The 15659-nt window shown below is 46.8% G+C and overlaps 1 long non-coding RNA gene across 5 annotated transcripts in view; it reads left to right on the top strand.

The window, feature by feature from the left end:
• Positions 1-15659, top strand: part of LOC125334705 — a 97960-nt gene that overhangs the window by 59412 nt on the left and 22889 nt on the right. For all 5 annotated transcript variants that reach the window (XR_007207204.1, XR_007207203.1, XR_007207202.1 and 2 more), the window contains exon 3: positions 11900-11982. This is a non-coding gene — a long non-coding RNA (uncharacterized LOC125334705). The remainder of the gene's footprint in view (positions 1-11899; positions 11983-15659) is intronic.

The raw sequence follows: 15659 nt of genomic DNA, 5'->3' as shown, positions 1-15659 counted from the left end.
TCTATCTTCTTTCTGAACCCGAGCTGCATTTTGGCATGAATATAAACATGTAGCAGATGCAAATTGCCTCTAATTAGAGCTAGAACACAGGACTGGTGTCATGATTTGTGGATTCTTGCCACACTCTTTTTACGACTTTACCAACACCCTCTGGGCTGTAATTCTGTAGGAAGAATCCACCAAAGGTACAAGCACGGATAAATTGTCTAATATTCAGGGAAAATGGAAGTCATTTCCTGGTTCTTTGCGTGGGCAATCCCAAAGCAAAGTGACAGGTTGGAGGGAGGGAAGGGAGAAGGGATGGGCAGAGTGACAAGCCATTATTGCTCCTGCTGCTCCTGCTGAACGGCTGGCAAAAATATAAACGTTGTTCCCCACCCTGCTGATACCCCACGGTGTTTCTAATGAAAATTGGTGAGCTTGTGAGAACGGGTTTGACTTGAAAGAGGAGAGAAAAGCAGGAGAGAGGAGGACTTGGCTCAGTGAGGTGTGGGCAGGGCCGTGGGTGTTTCTGCAGGAGCCCAGGAAAAGCTGCCTCCTGCCAGGGAAGGATTAGTGCTCTGGTGATGCTGGGATACAGGGCCATGGCCAGGGGCCAGGTTCTCTGGGAAGGAAAAATCCAGCTCCATGGAGTAGCCCAGACGATGCAGGTTTTCCTCTGTACAAAGTCTTGTAGAAAATTCCCAAACAAATGTGCTGTTTGCCACTGGGGAGGAGGAGTGCTCTGGGAATACAGTGGTATTTCTCCCTGGCAGCCTGAGAGTCTGCCTCAGAAGTGGTTTGTGCTGTGGTGGTAATTGGCTTTCAGCTGATTGCAGCAAAACTATGAATCAACTGCAGCCCATTTTTAATAATGAAAAACTGAAACATAATCAGAAATATATTCACAGTGCTACAGCTTTCAGTGATTATATGCAGCAACTGGTGCCTGCAGCCTCTTTTTGGACTCATATTCTCTATCTTGCCTTTTTTTTTTTTTAGTTTAAGCATCAGAAAAGAATCCAATATTCAGAGCAGTTGATTTGGCATGAGAGGGAGCTGAATGCAAGGATTAATAGTGCTCTTTTCTGCACTCCAGTGCAGCCTCATTTCTGACGCCCTGTTGGAGGAGAGCTCCCTCTCCCTGCCCCAGGCCCAGGTAATCAGCAGGCACCACCAGCAGCACGGGATTTGGCAAGCCAGGATGTGCTCCTGAAATCACTCATGAAAATGGTGCAGTAACCTTGAGTGCCGATAAGGGGAAATTATTTTACCTCTCCTGAGTGCTGGGAGATATCGTGCAGCACTGCCAGGAGGGTAAGTTACTATGGTGATGAAGGCTATAAAACAGATGGAAATAAATATATGTATAATGCCTTTTAGGTATAATCTGACAAAAAAGTGGTGACCTCTTTCCATGGGACTTCGTGGAGATTGGAGAGTGTTCACATTGACACTTTCTGGAAGTCAGAAGTGATGGATGAGGGACCTTGTTTCTATCAGAAGAGCACTGCAAGGTGTCTGTGCTGCAGCAGCATCTCCTGAATGTCAGATTTCTCCCCTATTCACTGCAGGCCTTGCACCCCCTCACCGCCAGGTCTGGGGGCTGTGGTTCCAGCATTAACAATTCCCCATCCTTTCCTTGTCTCCTGCCTGCAGACCCTGGGCTTCCTTGGGCAAATAAATGACAGGAAAATGGCAGGGGCAGAACTTTGGATTCCTCACAGCCCCACCTCCCGCAGCCCCCGGGTCTGGATACTTCAGTTTCAAACGTTTTCTGGGTGAAAAAAAAGGGATTAGGTTTTCCTTGCTTTCCCTGCTTTCTCCACCTCTCCCTGCCCACAGGTCACTGGATCATTTTCAGCTGACCCTCGGTAATGGTTTGTTTTTCTCCTTCTATAATCTCCCCATAGCCTGAGGCAGCTTGGCCACTTGGACTCTTTATGTCCCTTATCTTCATCAGTAAAATGCCAAAGTGAGTTATAGGAAGAATTTAGACAGCACGGAGGGTAATGTGATGATTACGTAGATTAATTTTGAAGTCTTTTTTGCTTTCAGAGTTTTGTTCATGACTCATGTTTGTTCACAAGATATGATTATAGAAGTTTTTAGAGCAATGGCATGTGTGCATTTGGGAAGGCCTCATGTTGATTTAAAGGAGACATCTCAAATGAGAAGGTAAAGGTCGAGTCTCAGATGAAACATCAGGACTTTATTTTTCTCCCAGCTGGTTCTTATTTGTCTGCCATTCTTCAGAAGAAGCTTCTGGCAGAGAGAGCTGTGCTGCATCTCGGTGATGCACGCAGGGGGATCTGCTCCCTGGGCTGGTTCTGCAGTGCTGAGAAGGTGGAAAAGCTGCTTTTGTCAGGAAAATAAAGAGAGATGACTCAAGGAGCAAAACAGGAGCTGAGTAAGGCTGTTCTGCTCTACCTGTCAGAGCAGGATTTCAAGTGGGCTGGGAGGGAGCAGTGAGTGACTGCTGTGCCTTCACAGCGCCCTCACACCCGGGGCTCTGCCACTCATCCCCCCACAACCTGCTTGGGTTTTGACAGCTTTCGCTGTGAGAAAACAAACCGTGGGTCACTTTTTGGAAAAGCAGAGGGCTAAAGGGGACACATCAGCTCCCAAAGTGGCTGAACTCCAGCCCTGCTGCTCCAAGTCCGACACATGAAAAGGTGTATGTTTATCTGTGCGTATAACTTGGGGTTTATTTCCCCATTCAGGATTTTGTTCTCCCAGAAGTGCTCCTGGTGGGCTGTGCAACCAATGTTTCACTGCAGAGCTTCAGCCCCGCTGCAGGTGCCTCCGTGCAGGTGCCTTCTGCCTTAGCTGGGCACCTGCTGGCACCGTTCTGCTGCCTCCAGGTCCCCTGGCACTGCCAGCAGGGCCGGGTCTGTGCCCTCTGTGCTGGCAGAGCCTGGCTCCCGACAGAGGCTCGGAGCTCTCGGCTGCCAGAGGGGCTCTCCCAGCCCTGGCTGCACCTTCAGAGCATGCCACGAACCCAGGGAAGAGTCCGGTGAAGGCAGAACACAGCAGGAATTCAGCTTTGTCTCGGCAGCGCAGAGCCTGCTTGGATCAGGGTGTTTGCTCAGCTGTGCCCCAGCTGCTGTGGCTGGGCACGGTCGGTGTTTGGGCTGACCCAGGGCTGCTGTGGCCTGAGCCAATTAACTGATTTATCCCTGCACTGGCACTCACCGGGCAGATGAATCAGATGAGTATTTGCATTCCCTAAATTTAGCGTGTGCATCTATGTACCCAGCCTGTGTGCATGTTTTCATTTGCATTTTGTCACATTTAGCTGAGAGAGGTTCAGAGCATTTTGAGTTGAGCAGGACCCCTCGTGGCCACTCCATCAAAATCTGGCATTCCCAGACCCCACTCAGCCTCCCCTGGGGTTTGCTTGCAAGGGAAGGCTTCTCCAGTTATGCAAATAAAAGCGCACAAAGTTTAAAAAGTGTAAAAACTGCATGAGAATATCCCTGTTACACAGAGTTTATACATCAGTCACCCTTGTGAAAAGCTGCTCTGGTGTAATTGCATCAGCCAGAATCCACAAACCAACTCAACCAGTGGAACTTCCTCTGCAAGCAGCCTTTAAATCTCTCTAATGCTGTGTTTCCAAACTGTCCATCAGTGTTTGTTCCCATATCTTCCATTAAATGTAATTACTCAGTTTTAAACATCACACAGCCAGCAGTGACCTCCCATGGAGCCACCTGTGTGCTCTGAGAGGGCTGGACCTGTCCAGACGACCCTGCCATAGAATTTGGGTGTTCCATAACTGCCCGTTCCCTGCTGCTCTCCCACACCATGGAGCAGGAGTTGGATTCTGCTGGAAGCACCAGGGATGCACAGGAGGAAGCAGAATCCTGGAGTTCCTATCTCACATCTCCATTTGTACAAAGGTTTTATCTCACAATCTGATTTCATTTGCAGTCGTGAGAGTAAAAGGAAACTCATGGGGTCTGGTTGTTTTTGAGAAAATTAATTCCCATTCTCACCCCTGTTCACTGCTGTGATCTGAAGTTATTTAAGCAAAGGCAGAAGAAATGGCAGTGTTTGGGTGCACCAGGAATTTATTCCACTAAAATGAAAGTTAACCTTTCAAACTGAAGCAAAGCAAGTTCTGTTACCACTGGTGGCTTTTGTTGCTTGTTGTGTTCCTCTGTTTCCTTCCCTGGCAGAAGGAACTAAGGGGTGGCGGGGTGCTTGGCACATGTCTTGGAGCTGGGGAGGCATCACTCTATCCTACTACTGAGGCACCAGACCCTAAAGAAGATGTTAATGAAGCTTGAAATCATATTTGCATTGCAAATGATACAATTTGTTCTGGCTTTATACAGAATTAATTTGAACTGTTTGCTGCTTTGTTCCAATTGTGCATGTGACTAATGCTGCAGCTTAGGTGGCTCAGCACTGTGAAGATCTTAGTCACAAACAAGGCAGGGTAAATTAAAAATATGCTATGTTGAACAGATCTTCTATTCAACTTTGGGACTTTTCTTTTTCAGCCATCTTCAAATTATCAAGCCATAGAGGAGTCCTGTTCTCCCTCAGAGTCTGAAGGATTGATGCTGATTTGTTCAGTTCTAGGCAGATTTTTAATTACAACTACTTTAGAGATTACCTGAGGGGTTAAACCAACACCTAAAGTGGTTCATGAGCTCTCTTGGGTAGACAGAGCATAAGAAAGGGAGTGTTTTTGCCAGGCTGAGGCTCTGAGCAGGTTCTCCCTCGTGCAGTGCATGCACGAAGCAGCTCCTGTCTGCTCCTTCTCTAAAGTTGTAATTTCATGATCAATTTCTTTCTGGGCATGTAGAAAAGTTAAGGATAATTATTGGACCATTTTGCTGCTGGAAAGGCAGCGAGCCTTGGAAACAAAACTGAACTGTGTGGCAAAATCTCAGGTGAGCGTGGGAGAAAAGTCAGGATGGAAACCCGGGATCAAATCCTGATCCTGCTGCTTTTATTTCAGACATGTTGAAAACCTGAAGGTGGTATTGTCTAGGCGTTTATGGATCCGTCTGCACGCAGTGTTGGTGTGGCAGAGACGAAATCTGGAGCAGGAGCCCTTTGTGGGTGGTTTCTTGCCCAAAGAGCAGCTGTGGGTGTGACCTGGTCCGAGCACTTAGCCCAGCCCTCCTGTGGGATTGCAGGTGTCCCTGTGAATCCTGGGGAGATGCTTCTCCCCAGCGGCAGGTTTGGGAGACACACTTTGGCTGCCTCTGTTGCTCAGATCAGACATCTCCCGGACACCAGTCTGGGATCCTTTGATCAAAGCCAGAGGAGCCCCAGGAGGGCGAGGCCCGAGCAGCTCATTACCAGGTTGGGTCTGGCTCTAATGGATGTTCAATATCCCCAAGCTCAGATCCAGCCTGAGCTCGTGGTCCTTGGCCAAAGCAGCCTTGCTCTGGAGCCTGAGCTGGTGTTCAGCAGCTGGGAATCCCTGAGAGCCCATCAGGGCAGACACCTGGGGGCTCTTTTGTCTTAGTCTGAGAGTTGAATTTGAAAAGGTTACTGAGGATTTAGGAGCCAGTTCTCACTTTTCCTGATAAGGAATGTTACTGTTCAAGGCACATTTCATGAACTTTTGAAAGAGGGATGGGAGTTTAGGTGCTGAAATGGTGCCAGCTCCACCTTCTGCAGCTCACCTGCTGAGATGGGCAGAAAGGTGCAGCTGGAACTCTCTTCAGTGGCCCTCAGCACAGGGAGTTGTTCCCCTCTCCACCAGAGGAGTGGGTCCTTAGTCCAGGCAGAAGAAAAGCGTCCCAGGTGATCTCACAAGTCAGCATGGCCTGCTGAAATGTTGCCTGTTTTTTTCCCTACTACTTCTGTGGGTTTATTCCTTTTAATGCTATCACTTATAATTTTGCTTTAAAGTGTGAGCTCTGTGCTGCCTCAGCCTGACAGGAGAAACACCTAAAGGCTTTACTATGATGCAGCTGAATAACAGTGTGATAAATGTTCGAAAAGTTGTTTTCAAAAGGGTACAAAGAAAATCCATTTCATGTACTCGTGCAGGAGGGAGTTGGTATCAGTTGATTTCAGGTATCTCCATCCTTCAGCAGCTGTAACAAGAACATGTCCTGAGTCTGCGACCTTCCCAAACTGGTGCCTGTCTGGTTCAATTGGCATTTCCAGGACTTTCTGAAGAGATTTTTGGGTAAGTGTAGAGTGGTTCAACTTCCTCTGTGTACAGAGACATCGCTTTTTTTTGGCTCTCTGCAAACAGAGGCTTCAGAACAGTCACATCTACAAATTATTTAACTTTCAAATGCTCATTAAATCCCTGCCTCCTTCTGCAGGCTCTGCAAGTGCCACGTACAAAATTCTGGAAGCGAGGTAGGAGGAGGAACAGGATAAAAATGGCTTTTCCTCCCCACTGCTGCAGCCTGGGATGTGCTGCTGTCTGGGGAGGCACTGTCCCTCAGCTCTGGTGTCCCGTGCAGTGCCCAGGAGAGCTGAGGCAGCTACAGCCGCCCAAAATTGAGTCCATAACAAAGCCTGATTAGCAGAAGGGCTGGGCAGCACTAACGAGGAATTCTCATTCAGCTCCATGAGTTCAGTTTGCATCAGAGCACTCTGGAAGGAGGCTGATGCCTTAATGCACTGATGTGCCTGATGTGGCTAAAGCCAGAACTGTTGTGATGTCTGATCTAAACCACACTTTTCACCATCTAAATCTTTTTTTATTCCCGCTGCATAGTTTTAGCAGGAAAAACGAAAGAAAAATTGCTGTCATAAAAGACTCATCTGCTTCCCATTACACTGACATTTAAGGATTGCACACATTAAAATGCTCCTGTGCACTACAGAGAGGCACAGAGAAACCAGGAGCTAGAAATTTATAACGGATGGGAGGTTTTGTAATTCAGCCACCCTGGGGTGGGCGTGAAGCAGGCCTGGGGAAGGAGAATGATCTCCCTGCATCCCACTCTGCCTGTCCCTCCCTGTATCAGTGTGCCAGGGAACTGCATTGCCAGTGCAGAGGAGAATATTTTCTCCAAACACCCTTTAACCTCTGTCTCCTTCAGATGAAAAATAAAGGTGTTTATATTTTCAGCCCCAAGTCAGCGTGTTGTGCTCCCTGCAGGGACAGCCCCAAAGGCAGTGAATCAGTGTGGGCCGGGTTACCAATGGCTTCTGGTCTGAGCTGGAATGCAGTTGTTAAGAAGCTTTTTCTTTGAATTAGGAAATCAAATTCCTCCTTCTGGGCACCTTCCTGCCACTGGAATCTTGGAGCAGCAGCGCTTTTTGTGAGTGAGATTTCCCTAAATCCTGGTTGTTTGATAAGCAGGTGGCAGACAGAGAGCTCTGTGTCCCTGTCCAGGAGGGACTGGGGGATTCCCAGGCTGCAGGAGCATTAGCACAGAGGAAAATGTGTTACACAGGTCTGACACACCTGCCTTCCCGGGTACTTTCAGCTGGCAGCAGATCAGCTTCCTAATTCTGGAATACTGCACCGAGTGACTGCAGTGCCAGCCTGGTGTGGGATGAGAGGGGTGTAATGAACATGATTTTGTGCTTGAAGAGGTATTTAGTGAAGGAAGTGCTACTGGAACTGTTTGACAGAGGCTGTGCTGGCAGGTTTTTGCAAGTTTAATGACTTTGGCCAACAAGAATGTTCTGAAACCAGTTTTTCTGAACCCTGACTTGGCCTCTTCAGAAGCCTTTCCTCTGGGGACTGTCAGGGAAAACGAGGAGCTGTCCTGGCACAGGGTATTGAAACACGAGAGCACTTTGTGAGTTTGCAGTGCCCCTGTTTCACAGGTTTGCATCTGTTGTCAGAACATCATTTTCTGAGCTCTGAATGGGTTTGCTTCCCAACTAAGCAGGATGTTTTGGAAATTGTTTATCTTCCTGGGATTGTTGTCCCTTTCCCTGCCAGCAGTGTTTGCTGCATCGCTGCAGTGGGTGTTGCCTGGTATAAATGATTTGCTTAGAGGCAGGATAGGCTCTCTTCTGGCCTTTTTTCTACAACAGGGTCATCTTGTATCCCTGTCAACCTGGCAATCTAATGTAGCCTGTATATAACCTTGAAATACCTATGGAAATTGCCTGACTTTGAAGCATGTGGACATGATGTGGTTTGAACAAAGGATGGCTCAGGATAAATAACATTTATGTTCTCTGCAGAAAGGTATTTTTAGTGTTTTATTTATGTCTTTGTCTATCAAAGTTTAAAAGTTATTTTTATAGGGAAACTATCCTATGTTAAATGTTTGAAGCTTTCACAGTAAGTAATAGTGTGCATATTGCTGCTGCTATTTAAAAACTAATTGCTAAGATTTATTGGAGAACTGTAAATATTAAAGGCCAGATTTGTACTGTCTCAAACCATGCAAGTCTCATTAAATCTGTGATCAGAATCTGATCCAATAGAGAAACTTTTCTCCACTGATCCTAAGCACACCTTTTAAGACAATTTACTTGGCTCAGAGCTCTGATTTGATCTTAAACAGGAACATGTTCCTTTGAAAACTATTTATTGCATCCATTTGAATCAATAGTGCTGTTAAAAGAACCCTGGGAAAGAAAAGCAAAAATGTCATATGAGGTAAAGCAGTGAAACAAGACAGTAAATTTAATTTAAAAATGTAGGAATCAGAATTGACAGTCCCAGCCTCAGCCAAGGCCTCGGGTCTGGTGCAGACATGGAGAGTTTAAGTATTTAATCAGAACAGCTGCAAACCTCCTGCAGGACACAGATCACAGCGGAGCCTGAGAGGAGCCAGTGAGGGGAAGGAAAGCTCTTGGCAGCTCCTGAGCCCTTGGAGTGCTCTGTGTGCTGACAGGCTCAGGCTCTCCGCTCAAAACACTGCTCAGGTGCGATGCTGAGCTCTGAGAGCAGAGCTCCCATGGCAGGCAGCCACGTCTTCCCTCGGATCCTGGGCAAGAGGTGACAGTCCCTGGTGCCTGTCACTGTCCCTTGCTGCCAGCCCTGTCCCCACCTCTCCCTGCTGAGCCCTGGGCTGAAGCTCCTGGGGACCCCCAGCTCCTGCCTCCCCTGGGCAGGCGTGGGCTCGCCTGGCTGCCCCACCCCAAACTCACCGACTGCTTCCCACCATCGATAGGAAAAGAACTCTGAGATCGTTGTGTCAACCCTATAACCTGGGGAGCAGCAAGAGGGGAAGGTAAAAAGGAGGGAGAGGAGGAAAACCACTGCCAGGAGCAGCACCAGGCAGGCCAGGTGTGCCCTCGCAGGGGGACCGTGGCTGGGAGCCCATCCCACAAAGGAGGGCAGTGGTGTGCTGGTGCCAGGCTGGGGCTTTGCCTTTAACTCTGCTGCTGGCAGCCTGACAGGCACATTACTCCATGGAGCTGTGAAATTGTCCTACTGCTTGAAAATACCCGTAATAATTGGGAGCAGTGTATGGAGCTGTTGGAGCTGTGGATGAAAAGCCTCATCTCTGAGCAGGGAGCTGGTGGTGTTTTTATTGTTATCAGTTACCTGCCAGAGCGACCCCTCGCTATCAGTTATCACCAACAGCCACGTGTTTTCCTTTTCCAGCTCTTCTCCCTGGAGTCACGTACCCCCCATGGCACACAGGGCACCCCAAGGTGGGGATTTGGCACCTCAGATCTGCTGCCACTTTGTGCAGCAGCTTCCCTGGCCCCGCTCCAGAGCACGCGGTGCCCTGGCCAGGCTGAGCACAGGAGCTCCCCCTCAGCCATCCCAAATTCAACACCAAAATGAAAGCCCAGACGGTCTCTGTACTCCAAACAGAGACAGCTGGCAGTCTCTGACTTCCAGACGTCAAACAGCCTTGTGTTTGCTCGGATTTTACCTCCAGCTAATCAGTTAATTGGAGTTAAGTACTCTGAGACGTTACACATCCCTCTTCTCCTAATGAAGAGGCCCCGCTGCCAGCCGGGCTCCCGAGTCCACCCACAGCTCCCTGCCCCTCCAACGTGCTTGGAATTATAAACTAAGGAAACACAGTGACAGGACAAGGGGAATGGCTTCAGTGTGACAGAGAGGAGGTTTAGTTCAGAGATTGGGAAGGAATTGTTCCCTGAGAGGGTGGGCAGGCCCTGGCACAGGGTGCCCAGAGCAGCTGTGGCTGCCCCTGGATCCCTGGCAGTGCCCAAGGCCAGGCTGGACACTGGGGCTTGGAGCAGCCTGGGATAGTGGGAGGTGTCCCTGCCATGGCAGGGGTGGCACTGGATGATGTTTAATGTGCCTTCCAGCCCCAACCATTCCATGATTCTGCTCTGTGCCATGGCCTGAAATGCTCTGCAGCTCCCTCTGAGGCTGCCATTATATTTTAATGAAGACCAAATGAATTCAGAAATATGAGAAGAATGGAAATAGGTACAAATATACCAATTTATGCATTTAGCACTCCCCCCAGAATTTTTGATTTTCTTCTTCTTCTTTCCCCCATCACAGCTCAGGGTTTTTGTGTTTCAGTAACAGCTCAAACACCTGGTGAATTCTTCCAGAGCAGCCTCATAAATTCTCTTCTGGCTCTTCCCAGGTGAACAACTGGTTTTTAAGTGCAGCATAGAGGTTTATCCTCATTTAACCACTCCTCTCGCCATTTTTGATCTCTGAAGGCTGAGATTTCAGTATTAAGTAAGATTATAAACCTGTGGTTTTAGAAGCTTTCAGAAGCCCCAAAATATCTGCAGCCTTACCATTCATTGCAGGGAGATCTCCAACTCTGGGACATTGCAAATGTTATTAAAACAGTTTTGAGGGGTTTTTTGAGCAGAAAAGGAGATCTGTTTTTTCTTTGTTTTTCCTAATCTGCCTCAGAATGAGATGAGATCCCAGACCTTGCTGAAGATCTGCTCCTGACAGCCAAGAAAGTTTCTCAACCAGTTCTTTCAGAGCTGGTTCTTTCATAAAACTTTATTTCTAGAATTCTGGAGGTTTTCAGCTTGAATCCTGGTAGGATGTTTTAGGCAGCTGCATTTTAATCTTTAGCATTAATCAACTTGGTAAAGTATAAAGTAGCAGAAGCATGGATGACAATACTAATGAAAGTAATAAAAACAGATTAATGACTAAATCCAAAGAAACAGAATCCTCTGCCTCCCTGCAAACATGGATATTAATGAGATTTCCTTTGTTTCTCTCCGAGGGTGGGCAGTTTCTCCCACCCCACAAATCTCTGCAAGTGTCAAAGAGTTTTGTGTATTTTGTGCCTGGTTCCAGTTAGAGCTGCAGGCAGAAACTGGTAAATACAGTGAAATACTGTTAGAAACAGGATTTTCTGACCTGATAGTAAAAGTGACAAACCAGAGCCCTTAATGGGATGTTTTTTTCTTGAGGTGACCAAAGAAGGACAGGTGGCTTTGCTTGTGGGTATTTATACAAACTGAAGTTCTGAGGTTGCTTTGCTTGGGTAGGAGAAACAAACATAAAGTTTTCAGTGTCTACCCAGTTTATCATGGAAATTTAAATATATGGAAATGGACCAAAAGAGGTGAATTAGGGAGATTCTGCCACACCAGCTGCTGGCCTGGTTACCTGCTCGAATAAATAGGGCCAAGTGTCTTGAGGACAAATGAAATAGAACCGTGAGTGAGCAGTGCCTGTACCTGCTGCTGCCGGGCACTCAGCTCTCCGGAGCCCCTGGCACCTCGGTTTGTGCTGAGGGCACCCTCCCCTCCCTGCCTTTCCAAGGGCAACACAGCGGCGAGTCACAGCCTCTGCCCGTGGGGTGGGACATAACAACGCCTCCGTCTGCCTGAGCCTTTGTCCCGGGAAAAAGGACTGAAAATGGACTGAAAAGAGAAGAGGTTCAGTCATTCCCAGCAAAGGCATTTCTCCGGGTGAGAGAAACTCCACAAGGTGTGAAAAGTGTGCGAAATTTTTTATGTCATTAGTACTTCATGACACTTGTTTAAAGGAGCCTCAAACATTTTAACGTATTGAATTCTTTCATTTTCTGTTTTACTTTTATATCAGGTCCTTTCTACCCAGATGACTGGAGAACCTGTGGGTAATGAAGCAAGAAATACTGTGCACATAAAGGCTGATCGATGGTGAGGGTGAGAACTTTTTTTCAAGCAGTTTGAAGCTCTTTGGGTTTTCTTAGTGCTACTTTAACTCAGACTTCTGAGAACAGCTGAGGCATAAGAAGTCTTTGTTAAAATTCATTACTTCTTTCCTTTTATTTAAAGAAGGAGAAATAAGAGACTGCTGATGAGTTACATGGAAAGGTCAGAATTGACAGCAACTGTAAAGAAGAACAAAACAGCTTTAAAACCTCATCCCTTTCTGGTGATAAATAAAGAGCATGATCTCAATTATTTTGCTCTTCTAAGGACCTATTTCAAGCGAAGATTTTTTATTACATGCAGTTTCTCCTCTCAAAACAAAATATGTTGACAGTAAGAAGTGCTCCTTCCCTTGGGTGAGCTTTAATCCGTGAATTCTGAGAACCCAGAACCAGCGCTTGTCTCCTGCTCCCCAGGGCCTTGGATTGTACCCCACCGAGGGTTGTACACGTGCAGTGACAGCCGGGATGTGCCTCTGTGTGTTCCGTGAAAACGCTGCCGTGGTGAGGGGACCACACGAGTCCCAGCGAGGGCTGGGAAAGCAGCGGAGCAGCTGAGCTGGTGCTGGCCGCGACAAACGCGCAGGATTTATGCTCCTGAACTTTGAGCCAGTGAAAACTCGAGATCTCATCTGTTTCACCGCCACAGCAGCCGTGCCTGGGGCTCTGCAGCAAGTGTGTGTGAGCAGGGAACGGGCCCTGGATCAGCCAGCCCTGGCAGCACCACCCGAAACCTCGCCCAGCTTCATTCAGGCTTTTGTGGAGACCCTTGTGGTGCTGGATCTGTGCTCTGGGGATAACAGCCTTGCTCAAAGCAGAGCCAGAGGTGAAAATCCCACTGTGTCCCTTCTGGGACTGAGGGTGCTCTGATTTTTTACTGAGCTTATCAAATGTTACAGTAACGGAGCTGCTGAGTCCGCAGCTTCAGGAGAGAGCGGGGAGTGGAGGAGAGCACCGCGTGTTTGGTGTTGGACATCAGCCTTCCTTTGCCACCCAGCTCCTCTCCAGAGAGCCACCTCAGCATCCTTTGGGGGTCCAGGACAGGGGTGTGCTGGTTAATGCCCCCAGAAACAGCCCCAAGGCCCCTCCAGTGGTGCTGGGGCTTTGCTCCGGGAGTCTCCCTGTGCTGGTGGCCAGTGGAGGCCTGGTCCAAGCCCCCTGAGCCAACACAGGGATTTCTCTCACCTGCTGGGTGCAGATCTGGCCCTGACTCATTAACCCCCAGCAAGAGCAAAACCCCTGCTCGTCCTGCAGGTGCAAATCTCATCACCAGATAAGGAACCTGGCCACGTAAACGAGAACATCACAATACACCGCTGAGCCTTAATAGCAGGCATGACATTTGAGCCCACAATTAATGAGCTCCCAGCCTACAGCCAGCCTGTCCTTTGTGGCTGGAGGTTTGACTTGGGACTCTGTGGCCTTTCAGCAGAAGCCCCGGGATTCTCCAGGGAATCAATCCTGGTTCCACTCAGGCCTCGTGTGAGGGAGGAGAAGCACGGAGGGCTCCTATATAAATTCATATTTCATGTCAAAGCCCTGGAACAAAGAGTCTTCAGCACACACACATAAATAATTAGTGTGGTTATAAGCTGGCTGGATTGCTTTTAATTGACTGGATGTATGTATTTACTGACTTTGAAGTGATGCCAAACTTCCCTGCTAAATCCAAGGAGCTGACTTTCCCTCTCCCAGTGCTTTCCATGTGCTGAGCAGTTTGAGACTTTCCCTAAGTTACAGAAGGAAAAGGCTCCCCTCTCGTGGCTGCGAAGGAAAATGGCATTTTCTGCACTGTATTCTCCACTTCCTGAGCTGCGGAGAAACAGAAATAAGTGATAGAATTCCAGCCGTCCTCCACCCCAGCACGGAGCCCTGCCAGCTGTGCTGCAGCAGCGGTTTAGCAGCCTCTGCCCTGTTTGCTTCAGGGAAAGGGAAATGTCTGAGGGGAATTGACTGAAGTTATTTAAATGACAACTAAAAGTCATGATCTGTATCGACAGTCAGAAACGTTAGAGGAGAAGAACAGATTTAAAGCTGTTTTGCATTTGCTCTTTTAAAATACTTTCTTAGTAAATGTTGACTTTTATGTGTTGGATTTATTTTGCTCTATAAAGTCCGCTCTCAGAGTGACCTGATAGATAAATGTTCAATCCATTCTGTAAATCAGAAGGCATTCATTCAGATGAGCAGGTTTTCTATTTTTATTGGGTTAGAAATGCTGACAAGCATCTGTTATTTACGGGACACCTGATTTCACTTTCGGGTTTTATTCAAAAGCAGTTTCCTGAAATTCAATTTAAAAGCCATAAAAACAGCAGCTTAAAATTATTAGTTAAAAGCTGTCTTGAAATGCTTTGGATGCATCAGGAAGAGAAGCCATAAGCTCACACAGGCACGGGTTACAATTAAAATTAGGCTTTTATGGACTAAGGAAAGTTTTCCCAAAAGTCAGTAAACCCAAGTGCTTGTTTCTCATCAAAGTGTCTGTCAGAGGTTTGGAGCTCACAGGACTCAGCCTCTCACACCTCATTTGTGTGGATAAATGGGAAGAAGAAGAGAAGTTTTCTTCCTTTTTCAGCTCCTTACTGGTTTCTCAGTGCTGAAGGACCTCTCATTGAGCACAGATGTACTGAAACTCAAATACACTGAATTTGCTTTTCTCCCTGTTCCTACTCCAAGTAAAGCTCATCTACTCATTTGACTGTCCAGCTTCTTGCAGAATTACTCCCTCGACTTTCTCTACAATATCAGCAGCAGTGATGCACTATTTGAGAATATATAATAGTTTATATAAAATTTGAAATAGCTGGTGTTTAATTTATGCCTCACTCTAAGTTGTTATTATTTCAGATTTCCTCTTTAACTTTGCATATTCTTAAAAGAAACATGCATTTTAAATAATCTGAAGAGCTTTTTCTTAAATATGTATTTGATCTATTGTAGAGACACTTAAATTCCAGGAAATAATATGATCCTTGAGATTTGATGCTGGACTTACAAAGAAATGGTAAAAGTTTTGGATTCAAGGCTATGATCTTGGAAAACTCTCGAAAGGAAATACAGAAAAATGTAGTTCAGGAAAGAGGCAGTCTGAAATTAGAACTGTTGTTAACACAAATAGAACAGATTTAGAGTTTGGTTCTTACCCTGGTGCTATTTTTTATACCAAAACCAGGCTAAAATGGGAAGTCTTTTATCTAATGAAAATCCAAATACAAACAATGTCTTTTTGATTTCTAGATTTTTCTATTGAGGAAAACTTACGATGTTCAAGTTATTATTAATACCATTGTTACTGTTATTTATAATGGGATGTAGTAGGCCCAGTACTTTGACACCTACAGTAGAACTGTTCATTTTTAATTATTACTTTGTGGAACTAAACCCTGTCGTTTTGCCCTGTGTTGAGCAGATCTATTCAAACAGACCTGTGTTGTGCTTGGTGCCTCATAGCTGTGCTCAGGGACACACGAGGTGTAACTGGGGCTCCTCTGGGTGAAATGAGCTTCAGAACACAAGGTGCTGTTCTGCTCTACATTGAAGCAATAATTTATGAATCTAATTAGGCTCTGGTTTGCAAGAATGATGAATATTCACATTTTAAATAGCTGAGAAATATTAAAAATGTCTGACAGCTCTATTTGTGCCAGCTCTGAGGGTTATGGGGGA

This window comes from Corvus hawaiiensis, chromosome 17 (assembly GCF_020740725.1).
Source record: "Corvus hawaiiensis isolate bCorHaw1 chromosome 17, bCorHaw1.pri.cur, whole genome shotgun sequence".
Taxonomy (NCBI): Eukaryota; Metazoa; Chordata; class Aves; order Passeriformes; family Corvidae; genus Corvus; species Corvus hawaiiensis.
Note: the sequence above shows the minus strand (reverse complement) of the source record. Positions and strands in the feature narration are given on the sequence as shown.